Raw genomic sequence first — 17,764 nt, forward strand, 5'->3', positions numbered from 1 at the left:
TTTGTCAATTTAAGTGAATCATATTCTATCTTACTTCAAGTATTAAGGGTTGCAGCCAACTTGCATTTCACATGATATCTTAAAATGATGCATACTTTTATAAAATTAGCTCCCTAACATTATATCTAACATGACCTGTCACATGACCTTGTCTTTGTCCTTGCCATGGCAATGACTGATATAGGCTACGAATAAAGTTTATCAAAAATAACGGGCCAATGATAGATCTGATCAGGTATTTTAAATTGGCAATTTTTAATTTCTTTTTAGCCACAATCTCTACGACGCATCACTCAGATCATACCACAACCCACTTTTGGGTTCCGACCCACCAGTTAAACACTGGCCTAATATGTAAACTTTCCACAATGTCAATATTACATTAGGGCAGTAGACTATTTACAATACAACATAACAATACAACAGTGGCTGAGTAGGTAGAATAGGCAAATGATTCCACAATCGTAATACTGGGTTTTGTGTGTGTGTGTAATACGATAAATGGGCACTGGCAGATGCGATAGGTAAACATATGTTTTCCTGTTAGCACAAGCAGTAGCTTGTAGGCCTATTGTAGACTCACATGCTAAAAACAATAAGCCATGTAGCCTATAACTGCAAGCATGTTTGCTAGATTACTTATATTTCTGAACCCTGACATTTCAAACTTTTGAATGTTAATGGCGAATCATAGACTAGGATTTTGGGGTGGCACCTGGGGTGGCCAATTGAATCTCAAGGGTGGCCTGTGCCACCCGGAGCCACCCCTCTGGCTACGCCCCTGATGTCACTGAAAGTACATGCAGCCTACAATAATAATAATAATAACAATAATAATAATAATAATAATGATAAAAATAATATCTACAGTGTGCAGATATTCTTCTTCTACTGTAGCTTATCTCTCTGACACGTTTTTTTTTTTGTGCACACCACTCCACAAATATAATTGAGGGCCCCATTCAAGATACATCACATACGGCAACATAACCCTTGTTGACTGAGGGCCCTATTCCCTATTCAGATATCACACAGACCTACACAAACTGTGATTCTGTAAGGAGAGTTAGCCTAATTAGATACAGTCCCCTCCATAATTGGAACACATGCTAAATAGTTGACTATAAAGAGGAATATAAAATCATCTTTTGGAAACTGATTTTAATGCCTTAAATAAAACATGAGGAAATCCAACCTTTAAGGACATAAATTTTCTTTGTGAATGAATAATGTATCCTAAATAAAGAAATGTTTTCCTTAAAATAGCCTATAGGGGTATTGGAACGCCTATGTTAACCCTATTGTTAAAATTCCCATAGAGGCTAGCAGATTTTTTATTTTTTTATTTAAGGCATTAAGATCAATTTCCAAAAGGTGATTTTATATTCCTCTTTATAGTCAACTTTAGCATGTGTTCCAATACTTATGGAGGGGACTGTAGATAAGGGCCCAATACCAAAGTCCGGACGCACAGACTTTGCTGCGCGTCCTCCCAAAATTCGAAAAGGGTGTAGGGCTGTCCAATGTTGCATTTCATAGGGCGTGAGAATTTGAACCCACACTTACTGAGCCCTTTCTATGAGTCTGCATCAGTTCAGAATTCACCAAAGGGAATTACCCACAGTTCAAAGCATTGTGACGTTCACCACAGAGACCATAGGGAAATCCGGAAATTGCAAAGGTAAACAACAGCATGACACACGACCACATAAGAGAACATTTAGAATTTGTTATTAAAAATTGCCAAGATAACATGTGATTTCGTGAAGTGTTGTCCCAATCCCATTTATACCTATCTGAGCCCATGTGACCTCAAACACACACACACACACACACTCACTCACTAAGCACCAGGTTCAGTTTAGGCCAGAGTGAGGGATTCAGATTTAATGCTGGCTGCTACAGGAAGCCAATGAAGCCAACCGCTGAAAACACACTAAACCCCAACCAAAGAGGGTCTAACAAAACAGTCAATGTGTTCTTTATCTTTTCATCACTCTAATGACTCTCTAAAAGTTTATGATATGGCTATATATGATACTATATATGATAGATTTGAGCAGGCTACCAAATGTAAGACAGCACAGTGCAAAAAGAAATAAGTAAACAATAACAACAAAACAATTTTTCCTTTCATCATAAGCACTCTGAGAAATGTAAAAAGACAAAACCATAATGAGCACATATTTTTATAAAGATTTTGGAAAATCACTTCAACCTAATTTTTTCAAGAGTGTGGCACGGAGGGGGTGCCCCTTGTTTAATCTTCTAACAAACTTCAGGGACAATTACTCATCTTGGGGCAACACAGGGCATGTGGATAAGGAGGTTATGCATTTTGTTCTGTGGAAAGGGGACCTCCAATTTCATAAGCCAACTGATGAGCTTTTCTTTCATACGTCATATGTTTTCCAACTTGGCATTTCCTTTCTTTCGTGTGGTTAAAATTTATGATTTTATTGATAAGTCATTATCATGACATGTGCCACTGTATCCAGATAAATACAAGAAAAATGCACAGCTACTCACACATTGTTGAAGCTCTCAATCTTCAAAAAGTCATGGCAAAGACATCAGGTAATGTAAATCTAATGGCACCAAGACTGTCTCTTATTACCTCTGGCCAGGTGGTAATGTTCACATGTTTGTTTGTTGATTTGGTTACACAAGGAAGGATTATGCAAAAACTACCACTATTACTATTTTCATGGAACTTGGTGGAGCAGTGTAGCATGTGTCAAGGAAGAATCCATTCAGGTTCGGAGTAGATCCGGTTCTGGGAATTTCGTTTTACTTCCTATGGCGGGATCTCTGAGTGTCCTTCTGTATACTTCACACACATATTAATTATTAGCCTATTATCTGTATTTTAAGAGTTATTTTCCTTTTATTTAGTTTTCCGAGTAATTTCAGTGGAACTGTATTGGGTTATTGTTAGATGATTTATCTTTACCCACTCAAAACAACACAAGTCCATTTTTGTTGATATTAGCTGAAATATACAATTAAATAACATTACTTTAAATGTTTTCAAAAACGGATTTATAGTGTTTTGGAATAATATTATTATGCTAGTTTGGATGCACTGTATGTGCTTTAACACTCTCTCATTCCTAACATTCCTTTTCACACACTGCATAGACAGACAGCAAGAGAGAGAGAGAGAGAGAGAGAGAGAGAGAGAAAGAGAACACATTGCTTTAGGCATTGAGAGCACTTTTAATGTGGTTGAGGCTAAACATTATGGGAGATAAGCTAGACATTTCTGTGAGAGGCACACATTTGATTGCATGATAACGTGAATCTCTGCTCTCCTCCACAGCTTGGTTGTACCTCTCAGTGGCCATTTCCCTCCTCAGCAGTTGCTTCGCAGCATCTATAAAACATAAAAAAGAACAAGAAAAACAACAACAATTGAAGTTTTTGATAAATATAACCAAGTCAGCACTTGCTGCATATGTAAGATCTCTCAACTGATGTGCTATGAATTACTTATGCAAATATTTATACTAAAGATTTACATATCTTATTTTAAAGGGAGATTGAGTTTAAGCAATTTGCCCTTATATTGTTTCTTTGTTGGTTTGCTTTTCAGAAAAGAGCTATGAATCCCGTTACCACCAGAAAAGACTGTGAGCCTAAATGTGAAAACAATGAAGCCTGTACCATTCATGCAACACTAGGCCAAATTGAAGAGCACTTGAAGAAAATACATAATTCAGATGGAAACATTACCATGGTAATTAAGGGCCTGCGAGAAGATCTTCAGTCCTCAGCATTTTTTAAGTGTGACAACCAGACACTGGTACCCACAGTACCTACTGGAGATTTTGCCTTAAACCAGCTGGGTTGGTGTGAGCTCAGTCGGATGCTGAAGTGGCTAGAACAGTGTCCCCTTGTGCTAAAGAACACAAATGACTCTGCCTCTGCCTTGACTGAATCCTAACTTACTGCAAAAGTATTTATGTATTAGTTATTCATTCATTCACCCATGCACCTATTTATTTATCTACCTATATATGTGTACCTATTTATTTATTTATTTATTCATCCATCCATCCATCCATCCAATTATTTATTATTTAATTTAATTAATTTGTGAATTTGAGTGTTTTTCCTCTGTAGTTGCACACTAATAAATTGAAATAGCTCAGCATGACAAAAGACAGTGTTTTGTTGGTGTTGTAGTTATACCGTTAGTCTTCATTGAGAATAAACTAAACCCTTGACAGGTTACGGTGAAGGAGAGGGAGATTGTGTGTAAGATTGAAGGATGCATCCAAGGGCTACTGCTTTATCATGCTGCTTCATCTTATGCTTCTATGCTCTACACTCAAAGCAACTGATAGTCAAATCACTCATCAACATCCTACATCCTGCACACTGTGTGTGTGTGTGTGTGTGTGTGTTTGGGGGGGGGGGGGGGGGGGGGGGGCAGGGGGGGAGGACACCAAACCACAAAAAGTAAATAGTCCTCATGCAAACTCAATTCAATTCCAACGTTGTTCCGTATGTATTCTAACGGACTGGTGAGCGATTTATTTAATTGACTTTGAATGCACAGTCCAACAGCTTTTTTTGTCAAAAAACATTTACTAGTGCAACCAGACAGTTTTTGTAACTTGTAAACCTTGTCAACATCACCTCAGTTTTAGTCAGAGTAAAAAAGACTGCCTAACTTTAACAGAGTAATGACTGTAGCTGTGCAGTAATTATTCTGTGAAAGTTAGGAATAGGGGCCATCCCTGAGCTGGGCTTGGCCCCTTAGTTCCAGTGAAAGGAACTCTGCACTTCAGCATTAACCAAGAGATTTTGGACAATTCCATGCTCCCATAAAGGTCCATAAAGGCAAGGATGACAGAGTTTGATGTGGATGAACTTGACTGGCCTGCCTACCTCAACCCAATAGAACACCTTTGGGATGATTTAGAGTGGAGACAGAGAGTCTCCTCGTCCAATATCAGTGTATGACATCACAAATGAGCCTCTGGAAGAATGGTCAAAAATTCCCATGAACACTCCTAAACATTGTGGAAAGCCTTCCCAGAAGAGACGATGCTGTTGGGCCGACGCCATATTAAACCCATATATGGATTAAGAATGGGATGCCACTTAAAGGGATACTCTGCCATTTTAGGAAATAAGCTCATTTTCCACCTCCCCTTAAGCAAAACAATTGATATTTACCTTTTCCCCGTTCATCCAGACATTCTGTGAGTATGGCGATACAACTTTTAGCTTCAGCCTATAGCATAGATCATTGAATCGAATTGGACCATTAGCATCTCTCCTGCTAGCATCATGCTTAAAGGAACACTTCACCGTTTTTTCATATTAAATTACATTATTCCCTTAACTAAGACGAGTTGATACATACCTCTCACGTTTCAATGTGTGTGCTCACTGGCTCTGGCGCGCGGCGCAACTTTGAAAGCACTTAGCTAGACCAATGCATTCATTAGGATCCAAACAGAGATGAAGCTAGAAGCGACCAAACATCTCCATGTTTTCCCTATTAAAATACAGTTACATGAGTAGTCACACAACCAAGTATGGTGAGACAAAATAGAACGTGGTGCAATTCTAAGCAGGTAAAAGGGATAATTATATTGTGTGGCGGAATAACATTGGGAGCACTTAGAGTCTGCGCAGTAATATCCTCACTCTAAAGTGAAACTGAAAGTGCAAGAGTGAGGATATTACTGCGCCACACAATATAGTTATCCCTCTTACCTGCTTGAAAATGCACCACGTTTTATTTTGTCAGTTAGAAAGTGCAATAAGACCAACTGAAAATGAAACCTGCCGTTTTTCTTGGCTGATTTGACATGAAACTATACTCTCATCTGGCGTAATAATGAAGGAAAGTTGCAAACGTACCATGGGCGCAGTGATATCACACACTACCACTGCTTGTTGCCTATGGGGACTATTTTCAGATGCTGCGTGATATCACTGTGCCCATGGTACGTTTGCAACTTTCCTTGATTATCAAACAATCCTCCAGTTTGGCCCATTTTTACACATGGATGTCAAACAAGGCCAGTGATTATTAAGCCATCTGCAGAATATGCAGACGTTATTTTGTTTTTCCATGTTCCATGTTCTAGAATATTTAAGAGTAAACAGGCAACACTGACTTGAGTTACAATTAAAAGCACACTTTCACTTTTTAACATCAGTGAGGATCTGAGCTGGACACACCATATTGGTGTGATCACAAAGACAGCAAGACAGCGGCTCTTCTTTCTGCGACGTCTGCGGAAATTTGGCATGGACCACAAGATATTGACTGACTTTTACCGCTGTACAGTAGGGAGTGTATTGACTGGTGGCATAACAACATGGTATGGTAACAGCACTGCCCAGGATCGAAAATCGCTACAAAGAGTTCAGATCAGCACAGCGTATTACAAGGACTGAGTTACCATCCATCAAGGACATCTACAGTCAGCGATGCAGAAGAAAGGCCAAGTGTATAGTTTCTGACCCCAGTCATCCCAGCCACCATCTCTTCACCCTCCTGCCTTCAGGCCGATGATACAAGAGCCTAAGGACCCGTACCAGCAGATACAAGAACAGTTTCTACCCTTAAGTCATCAGGATGCTGAACCGTCCTGGGAAACCCCCTTAAGATGGCACTTTTCTTCTTATTTATTTTTTCTTTCTAATTTATTTCTAGACACTCGAGCACAATGGATCTCATTAGTTATACATTTTTTTTATGAGTATATGACAATAAACTTGAACTTGAACTTATACAAGAGGGTCACATTCCTTCATACAGTGGTTATAATGAGTAATGTGAAGAACATGATCTGTGATAGTGAATGTACTAGTCACATAATTGGCCACACAATTTCATCGAATAAACAATGTGAAAATGGTGCACGCATCTCAAGGAAGTGCAGGTCAAAATGTCAGAAAGGGAGCTACAGTGTGCAGATCTTCCTATACGTTTGTTTTACAAAGCAGTCATCTGTCATTTTCTGTCTCATGGCATCTCAAAGACCTTAAGGAGAACATCTGTATCTTGTCAACTATAAGTCTCAGGGAACAAGTGCAACCTCCTGTTTCACACTGGTCCATTGAAATGTAGCTGCTGTAACTGATCTAAGAGGCCCAAGGAAGTGCAGCCTGCTTCTGATATGACATGTTAAGCCTAACGTCTAGTGGTAGTCAATAAATGAGTAAATCGTGATGAAAACACAAGTACTAGTGGTAATGTGGGTTAGTGTCTACAGTATGTGTACACTTCTCTAACTAACAGCATTCATTATTTTGTTTCAAACCACATCCATTTCATCAAAACGGCTGTCCATTGGTCCACACAGAGGTGCTAAGGACAGAGAGATGACCTGACCTGAGAGGCCTACAGATTACACCACAGCTTCCTGTGGCATGACACCTCAAAGACCACAGGATGACCTAGGACAGGACAGCCATTTTTCACTTGAAGAGTAGTGTGTTTTTCCGTGAAGAAGGACCATTATGGTTTAAATTTAAAAAAAAAAAAAACATTTAAGTATTGCAGGGAAATGTGGTCTCCAAGCCTCATATTTCTTTTTTTTCTAGACGCTATGCCTTTAAACTCATAATACTCCTATTTTTGTTTATTGCCTATTTTACAATTATTTCCTTACTGATTTCATCTATGTTTTATCATATTTTAGAATTGTATTACCTTTTATTTTTGATTATCTTTTATTCATTTATTTGACATTACTTGCTGCCTGTCCTGTTTCGATATCACCAGTTTTATAAGACTTGAAAAAATGGCATGAACATGAAACTATTAATAAAATGAAATTAATACATTAATTTGTTTCAGCATCTCTCAGTCAGAGTGTAGGCCTTCTTTTCACCCACTCACCCAGAGACACATACTCTTTTCTCTCATTTTGAATCATTTTGAAATTGCTAATAGATCACAAGTCACACAGCAAGTCTATTAACTGGAATCTGTGGTGATGATGTAGGTGTTGTAAGATCGAGACAGATGTTACTCCCACAGTCTTCCACAGAAGAAAATAATTTTCCATGTCATATTATGTATGTACTGTACGTGCATATACAGCTCTGGAAAAAACGAATGACCCCTGTACAGTTGCTGAGTGACATTCAAATGAGTTGATGTGATGTGTGTGGGTGTGTATATAAATACATTATATAGCCTATATAAATTATTATTTGTGTTGCAGACACAAACACAAATCATTGCCTGTTTCTGTCTGCGGGTTTCCTGTTTGCCATTCTAGCACAGGGTGTCTTATTTGATAGATCTGCAACTATGTGGCTACAGTGTTTCTAAGTTCAAGATTTTCATATGAAGGAGGGCACAACCATGCCTTATGCTCGTGATAGCTCTTTGGTTATGCACAACCTCTCCTAATTCATCAAAACCAAGACAAAAATGGTTTCCATTATGTCACCTTTCATGGATCTCTTCCATTAGCTATTGGTGCTGCAAACACATCAAAAGCCCTTACCGTCTTCTTCTGTTTGTCAACTTATGAAGACGATGACAAACCCCATGACACCAGTCATGATTGGCTTCAATGATTTTGGAAATCTGCTTGAATGGAAAAGAGTCCAGCTTCAAAAGACTCTCCATGTTATCTAGTCTTATAATAATTATTCAGTGGCATGAATTATACTCAGGTATTAACTATAGAACAACATATTGCTTGTGGTATGAATTGATAGGACAGTTGTGTGCTGCTATCAAAACATTTGGTCTATGGAGTGTGTAAGTTTTTTGCATGCAAAAATGTTGAACTGTAGAATATTACAGATTCCCTTTCCTTGTCATATTTTAAGCCTGAAGTTTCAAGACATAATTATGACACATTGTGAACAGGATGAGTCTGAGAGCATCAATGTGCTAACCAATGTGGTGTCGCTGTGAAGTGAAAGGAGTGGAGATAGACAGAAGTGATAATGCAACTAGGAACAGAGAAACATCCTGTGTGGCCCCTCTGTTCACAACAAATTCACACAGCATGAAGCCTTAACATCAAAAAGCATACATGGCTACAGAACAATATTATGGTCTGGCATTTATTACAGAATCCATGACATGAACCATTTTCAGGCATACTTGACACCATGGAAGTTGGTGTCACCGTAAAAGTCCATGTTTGCATCTACATCATAATGAAATTATTCAAAACACCAAATAAGTAATTAGCATACTAAATAATGTGCACCATCAAAAACCCAAACACCACCTTGGATATGTTAACGTATATTTTTTTTCTGTCTCCATTCCCCCTGAGATATTCTTGGAATAGACTGCATATTAGCAAACATCTATGCATTTAAGTTCAATGATTGCATAAGGTGTGACCTGGGGACTTTTTTGAGCCTCACACTGATGGGCAGGTCTATGATCCTGTGCTGATAATGTAACACAGCAGCAGTGTCAAGATTCTTAGTAATGATAACTCTAGACATAAGTATGATACTCATCCTTCAACCCAAGCACCAGTCATTTGTCTCACTGCTCAGCTTGAGAGACTGCAGACATCTGAGCCATGCAGCGTACTTCAGGTAATTACATTTTATGAGTATTATATGGACTGAAATAAACTAAACGTGTTTAGTGAAATCAGCATTTCAGAGTGTTAGGCCTTTTGAAGTGTTTCAGCAAAATCAAAATATAGTTTAATACTTTCCTGGTGATCAGTTTCTTGGTCAGTTTATTTGCATCTGATTAAAACAACATTATGCAGCAATGTACCACTTTTTAGGAATGTTTTTACATATATTACAGTAATTTCCAGCATATAAGCCGCATTGTGTATAAGCCGCAGGACAGTGTTTTATGCAAGTTAAAAGAAACAAAACCATATTAACAGCCCCCCTGTATTAACCTAGAAATTTTGCAAAATCAATGTGCCGCAACTAATAGTCGGGAAATTACGGTATTTGATTGACTTCTTTTTACTATTATTCATTTTGCCTATTTATTTTAATTTGTTGTCATCAGCAACTCCCAGGAAATTAGTTTCTATGGAGTACAGTTTGGGCTAAAATATTCAACTTTGCAAACATGCAAACTTCTTGAAGTAGTCAAACATTAGCATCAGCAGCGTCCCGTCTGCTGTATGCATCTTCTGCAGTTGCAGCATTTAGAATAGAGTAATGCAACACTGGACACTGCTTTATATTTGTCAGCTGCACCGCATACCATCAGCGTACTGTACACAGTTTAATTTAACCAGGTGGACATCCCGGGTTCAGAAAGTAAAAGTCCTGCAAGTACTGGATCCAACCATGTGGTAAACCAGCTCATCCTAATTAGCAGCCAGGTAGACCAGATAATTAGTGATATCACCTGTGTTAAGCTTAAGAATATATGGCAGGACTTCTGGACCCAGGATGTCCACCTCTGCATTTAACATCTGCTATTCCTGTTAACAAAGGCAGGTGTGACCTTTTTCCTCTCTAACCATACAGTGTTCTCCACCAACCCCTCTTTGCAGGTTGGCTGCGGTGTGCTTTGGTTTTAGGGCTGGTGTGGGATGGTGTGTGGTGCATTAAACCTCATACCATCTGCAATGGACCTTATCCTGATACTGAGCCTTGCTGTCCATCAACCAGGCTCCAGAATGTTCACCATAACAAATCACTCCAGAGCCTGCATCACCATTCCAAACATCTGTATGAGGACTATGTAAGTTACGCTTGCCAAGATGCCTACCAATGAAGGTGCAGATAATAGATATGATATTTGCGTAAATGCTGAATGGGTTTGGTGTACAGTATACTGTAAGCATCCAAGGAAACTAGATAGGGGCATGCTCGAAATAGAGAATATAAAAGAGACTGATACACTATATTTTAAATAGAAAATGGATGTGTGCTGCTCCTTCCCTTTAGCCTGGCAAGCCAAACTACACAGAAATGTATAGTCTGGGGTCGGACCATTCACAGAGTTGAAACCTGTGGGTGGGATGAACAGTTGTCTTTCAAACTGCCTCTGCACGTAATAGGCCAGCATTTGTGACCAATCGTAGCCGGTCGGCAAAACGGCAAATACACCCTTCTTTAAAACGAATGACTTGAGTGCTTCTTTCTGCTCAAACTTCAAAGAAAAGCCCAAGTCTAACTCTTCCAAAGCCGATTCAAACGAGCGCGCTTCGTTAGCCTCATCCATCTTTTGTTTTTCTCTTGTGCGATACGGTCTCAAACCCAACTCGTCGTACGAAGACGCATGGTCCAGCCCCCTGGCGTCTTATCGGAAGCCGAAGGTGAGCTAAGGCGGGCTCAAGGACTCCGTACACAGATAGAGCGTTCTGATTGGCTAGGCTGAACTCGAGCCTAGCGCAGGCTTGTCCTCAACGGTGCGACCCTAGACCATCCCGCTAGGCAAAAATATTTTTGGCCGCTAGGGTGCGTCTAGATTTCTAGGCTACCTTCCCTTGCCTTCATGACAAAAGTGCAGCACATCATTGACTAATACTAATATGTACAGACATTGCAGAAGGTATTCTTGGTCCTCTGACACGATCATCTGTATCCAGATTCTAAAATTTGGTTTCACTTTCATTGAGATTGTGAGATAGGCGTGAGGGCCTGTAGTTGCCTGATTGCTCTTGTTCAGTTTGGACATTAAAGGGATTATCCGGAGTATAATGCACTAGATCAATTTATGGATGATTGGGAGTACATACGTTGAGTTGACATCAAATCATGTCATTCGGATGTGTTTTACCGTTTTTAGCCAAAACTTGTTAGCCTGGAAGTGACCCGGGCACTCTCTATCCGACCACATAAAGACCTGGGGATACTTCGGTTTGGCTTAAGGGACCCTCTACTCACTACCACGTAAGTGTAATGTTGTTTGGAACAGTAGAAGAGGAATAAAAATAGTGTTTTGTAGCGGCGAAAGGACATGCCCGGTTCACTTCCAGGCTAACGAGTTTTGGCTAAAAACGGTAAAATCGAACTTTCTCAAAGCAAATCCGAATTACATGATTTGATGTCAACTCATCGTATGTAGGCCTACTCCCAATCATCCGTAAATTGATCTAGAGTGCATTTTACTCCGGATAATCCCTTTAAGCTTGCCCAATATGGGCATTTATTTTTTGGATACTTATCCCCTGCCCTCATTCCTAGCTGTTGGGTGACATTACTCAGGAGTGTGATATTTTATAGATTGTGATATATGACAAATTAGGATATTTGAATATAATGATGTCAAAGCAGGAACATACAAAATGTAAATGTTGGTATTGATACTTATGATTGTATTCCAATTTGAAGGAAAAGAAGGTGATGGGCGGGATGAGCGGGAAATGCAACGATTACCACAAGGTCCTAGATGAGGTTTGCTTCCCGGTTAAGTCAACAAAATGTGATGCCAAGCACTCTGCTTGTGTTATCGTGGAGGCTCTGAAGCTGGCTGAAAAGTGGATGTGCGACCAAGGGCACTACTCAGTGGTGTGCTGTATGATTAGTGTGCAGAATGAATTCGCAAGAAATTTGATTCACGGGAATTGTACCAATATTACATTGAATTCTACTAATGCCACTGGAGATTTCCAAAAGAAGTGCACTGGGCTGAAAATCCTGGCCACATTAAAGAAATGGCTGCACGATTATTTACAAAAACAGTCTGAATCCTCATTCATCTCCCATAATTCTGTCCTTTGAGAGGCTGCTTCACAAGTAATTTGAATGAGTCATGTTAAACCACTTATAGGCTATAAATGTTCATGACTGTCTGACATTATTGCTCAATTTAGCCAATCAATATACTGTATAACATAATGGATTGACATATTAATAAAGATTAGAATGTGAGAATGTTGTCAAATAAACTTGTTATAAAAATATTACTGTTCTGACTATTCCATACTTGGGGGGAGGACCACATCCTTAGAGGAAGAAACATTAATTCACTAAAATATTGAGTTTAATAAGCATTACAATCATCATCATCATCATCATCAGTAGTATAGCCTAGTAGTAGTAGTAGTAGTAGTAGTAGTAGCCAAGTGGTAGTGGTGGTAGGCTAGTAGCACTGGTAGTAGTCATAACGATGAGTCTAAAGAGATACTATTTTTATGCAAGGGTGGTGTAGTACGAGTCAAAAAGACGTCTTAAAGGGCCATTGTAAAACTTCAATCAAATCATTTCTTCGCCGATTTCTCACTTTTGTAGTTATATTTTTCTCTACAGAGCGCTATAGGGTGAATTTCATACCCATCTCTTTGGTCTTTTCGCTGGCTCGGCCATGATGCCTTCTTATACTAGCCGGCATGGCTAACCAGTGCTTGAGGGGAGCGTGTACATCCAGAGAATTTTGTGTTTCTTGCTTGCTTCTTTTACAGTCTATGGTTCTCGCTCATTCTCATTTCTCATGACACTTCCTGATTCAGACACTGCCGGGACACTAGTGCAGATCTTGCATTGCTGGTTTTCCGCTAGGAGATGGTGGGGGAGCAGGGAAAGCCACCATTCAGGTCATTTAACCATCATAATGATTTCTAAATTGTTTGATTAAGTTGAAATGTTGCAGGTTGTCTTAACAAGGACCTGAAATCCAGCATCATGCAAGAGCAAGATGTTACTGTACATCTTCATCCCTCAATTACACAACGAATAAACTCTTACATGAACATAAAGCGATGTACACTTCCCAGATAGGCAGCTAAAGGGTAAAAATGACTTGTCGCCCTCAAGTGGTTCATGTAATTCACTGCAAAAGCTATTAATTATGCACTGACAACATGTCACTATCAGACCAACATGGACACTCAAAGGAAGTTTCCCCATGATGAAACTGCAAAAGCAAACAAACTGAATAATTTCTATTTACCCAATAAGCCCCGAGAGGCCGTGGGTTATACAGTATAATCGAACAGCTAAGGGGCGTTGTTAGGCACGACGCGAAGCGGAGTACAACTCTTATGTTCCTCCCCCACTACCACCAAACACCCATCAAGTTTGTGCTTGTTAGCGACTGTGCACAAACTCTGATTGAGAGTCAGATCTGCCAGTGATCATACCCTGCCCTTATTGGACCAGAACAACTGGGAGCAATGAGTTTTGCAAATAACAGACTCTAGGTGGAGGTAGAGACACAAAAAAACTGGCTGATTTATGTTGTTCTGTCGGAGCATACTGCCGGTTTCAGTGAATATGATCAAAAACATCTGGCCTGAGGCACCTTAAGGGCTGTGGCACCAACCATATAGCGCAGGTAAGATCGGTGTGCTATCTCAGCTTAATGTCAAAATACGGTCCAATTAGGATTGCAGATTCTTTCTGGAATCGAGTTTCTAGCAATTATTTCATTGATTAATCGAGTAATCGGATAAAAAAAAATTGTTATTAAGTGTAATTTCTTTTGCATAACAAATGTCATGCTGTAGTCATTTCAAAGTAAATTAATCTGTTTTAAAGATTTGTGCCTCTGCAGCATGTTTCATTATACTAAATATAATATAATACTAATATAATAGTACTATAGTACTACCAAATAAAGAATGAGTGCAATACTGCATTTCCTGCATGAGAACGGGCATACCACATCAGCATAGCAACGACGATTCAACATTCAACATCTGAGCCGAAAGCATCCAGTTGTTAACACCAGCTCACCAAGCATAACCGACACAAAACTTGCAGTGAGAGTCAGTGACGACAAACTGAAGAAATGGGAGAAATACATCAAAATTGATCATGTGTCACAATGCACAAAATCGCACTTTCTGTTGGATTAATGTAATGTACATATAAAAGTTGTTTGTCTTGGGGAGTTACATGCACCAACAAAATGTTATGTGTGTAGGTGAAACTATGGCAACAAATTATAACGACTCTTCCAAAAATAATAGGACCTTGTGCCTCCGGTGCTTGGGCCCTATGACAAGCACGTACTCGTGAACAGGATGAGTCTGAGAGCATCAATGTGTTAATCAATGTGGTGTCACCATGGGGTGAAAGGAGATAGAGAGAAGCGATAATGCAACTAGGAACAGAGAAACATCCTGTGTGGCCCCTCTGTTAACAACAAATTCACACAGTATGAACTATGAAGCCTTAAAGGACCGTATGACAGAAATGTACATGTATTTCAATTAATCATAAACTAGTAGTCCGGCCAAGATATTATCCTTTAAAAGTGAAGTTGCAGCCCTCAACTGATGTTGATGTTGTTATGTTGTGTTTTGGTCTGATGCGCCGCCCTACACTTATCTACTAATCACAAAGTCAGTAGTGTTTCGGCATCCGGGTTGCCAGCTCTGCTAGTTACCACAGCTGCAGCTACTGTACAAACGTGTCAGATAAAAAGTCTAACGTTATGAAACCTAAAAGACCTTGAATCTGAAATACGTCCGAAATAAAACAAGGATTTGTATAGGAGAGGAGACGGCTGAAAACGGAAAAGAATTTGAAGACAGGCGTCAATGTTGTTAATTTGCTCCTGGACATGTAAGATTAATCAGTTTGGCTACTTACTTCTACTTAATGTAAATGGACATTTCAAATATGCATGACAGTCAAACAAAGCTATGCATGTTCGTGCAAAGCAACGTTATGTTAGAGGAGGTAGGTCATCAATTTGAAAAGGTAGGCTAAGGAATTATTTGGGAAAAAAAAAACGGTGAGTAGTCATTGCTAACATTAGCACTTGCATTTGAATGCTGTAGCAGCCTGTGTTCCTGCTTGATCTTGCAGCCTAGCTGGCAACCACGACTCAGAGGGGAGGGGGAGGGGATACACCGCTCTACAGTATTTTGAAAGTAATTGCAGTACTAGTTTTGGCCAAAATCCTACATACGGTTCCTTTAACATCAAAAAACATACGTGGCTACAAAACAATATTATGGTCTGGCATATATTACAGAATTCATGACTTGACCCATGTCCAGGCATACTTTATACTGTGGAAGTTGTTTAGTGTCATTGAGTAAAAGTCTATGTTTGCATTTGCACCACAATACAATCATTCAAAACAATAAAGAAGTAATTAAAAACACAAAATAATGTGCACTGAAAAAGCAGAAACACCAATTTTCATATTTCCACATTTATTTGTTCTGTCTCCCTCCACCCCTGAGATATTCTTGGAATATGATGCATTTAAGTTGATGATGATTCATTGGTGTGACCTGGGGACTTTTTGTGAGCCTCACATTTTGGGCATGCAGGTCTGTGATCCTGCGCTGATAATGCTACACAACAGCAGTGTCAAGACATAAGTATGATACTCACTGATAATCATTTTTCATAATTCACTTATACAGACCTCTTGGAGTAATTGCAGTTTGGTCAAAAGATCTGATAGATAGATAGATAGATAGATAGATAGATAGATAGATAGATAGATACTTTATTGATCCCCAAGGGGAAATTCAAGAATGTGACGTATACAGATACTTTCAGTGATCAGACATGGGACACTATCACTATGTCTTCTAAAAACCCAAATCATCAGATGATTCATTGGAAACTGTAGCACACACAGTATATCTGACACCATTGAAACGATTTCATACTGTATGCGCCTCTCTACTTCTCCTAATTGCAAATGGCCGGGTTTCCCAAAATCGTTAAGAAGCTCTTAAGTCCTAAGAACTTCTTAGGAGCGTTCTTAGAACATTCTTACAACGCTCCTAAGAAGTTCTTAGCACTTAAGAGCTTCTTAACAATTTTGGGAAACCTGGCCAATGTATGTTCAGACGGGGTACCAGGGACTTTTCTACATTTTTTCTGGGATTGCTCAGACCTGGTGTTATTCTGGCAACGGCTAGCTAATGACATAAATCCTGATAGATGCAGATGTTTTAACACCTAGCTTGTTTTTTTCTGGACGACTTTTCAAACCTCTCATTGACACTCTTTCAAAGAAACCTGCTTCTGGCCACCTTTACAGCAACTAAGAAACTGTAAGTTAGTCGCTGGCACCCCCCACATTCTATGACTAGACGGCTATGGGCTCTCAGTTTACTTGATATTATTTCCATGGAGCTTTCAACTGGCCGCATACATGGTGCAGGTGCTGGTCGTAAACTTTGATGAGGTGGAATTCAGCTTTTGATCAGGTTAAAACATGTGTTGTTGATACCCATATCTAATAGGGTTTATTATTATTGTTATATATATTGTAATTTATTTTATTTGTTTATTTTTCACTTTTGTTATTTTTAATTACTATTTGTAACATATTCTACATCTTATTTTTCTCTTGGGCAACAATATGTACATTTATGCAATTGCATATTTCTTGCATATTGATAAACACTTCTGTTTACATAATCCTAATTCAATCAGATGTTTACCACAGGGCTTGTTCTTGGGTGGGAGTGGTGGGTGGGAGGGGTTCTATGCCTTTGTATATGATGTAACTGATTTCTGCATTATTACAAAATAAAAACAATTGATCACAAAAAATACTTCAATACTGTTTGATATTTGAAAATATTACCATGATTTGCATGGGTTTAAACAACATTATGCATCATTGTGTGATCAGTGTTTTAAAATCTACTCCTAATTTGCGAGTATCTGTACTTCACTTGAGTATCAATATGTTCGGACTTTCACTCCACTACATTTCAAAGACAAATGCTGTAATTTTGACTCCAGTACTTTTCAAATATTATGAGCATGATTAAGTTTAAGCATATCTCAAGTGATCATTTAAATGCAATAATGTGATAAACCATATTGACATGTTTTTTTTTTTCAATAGTTCAACTATGGTAATGATGGTGACAGATTCTCCATCATCCTCCATGATCAT

This window comes from Sardina pilchardus, chromosome 8 (assembly GCF_963854185.1).
Source record: "Sardina pilchardus chromosome 8, fSarPil1.1, whole genome shotgun sequence".
NCBI classification, from domain to species: domain Eukaryota; kingdom Metazoa; phylum Chordata; class Actinopteri; order Clupeiformes; family Clupeidae; genus Sardina; species Sardina pilchardus.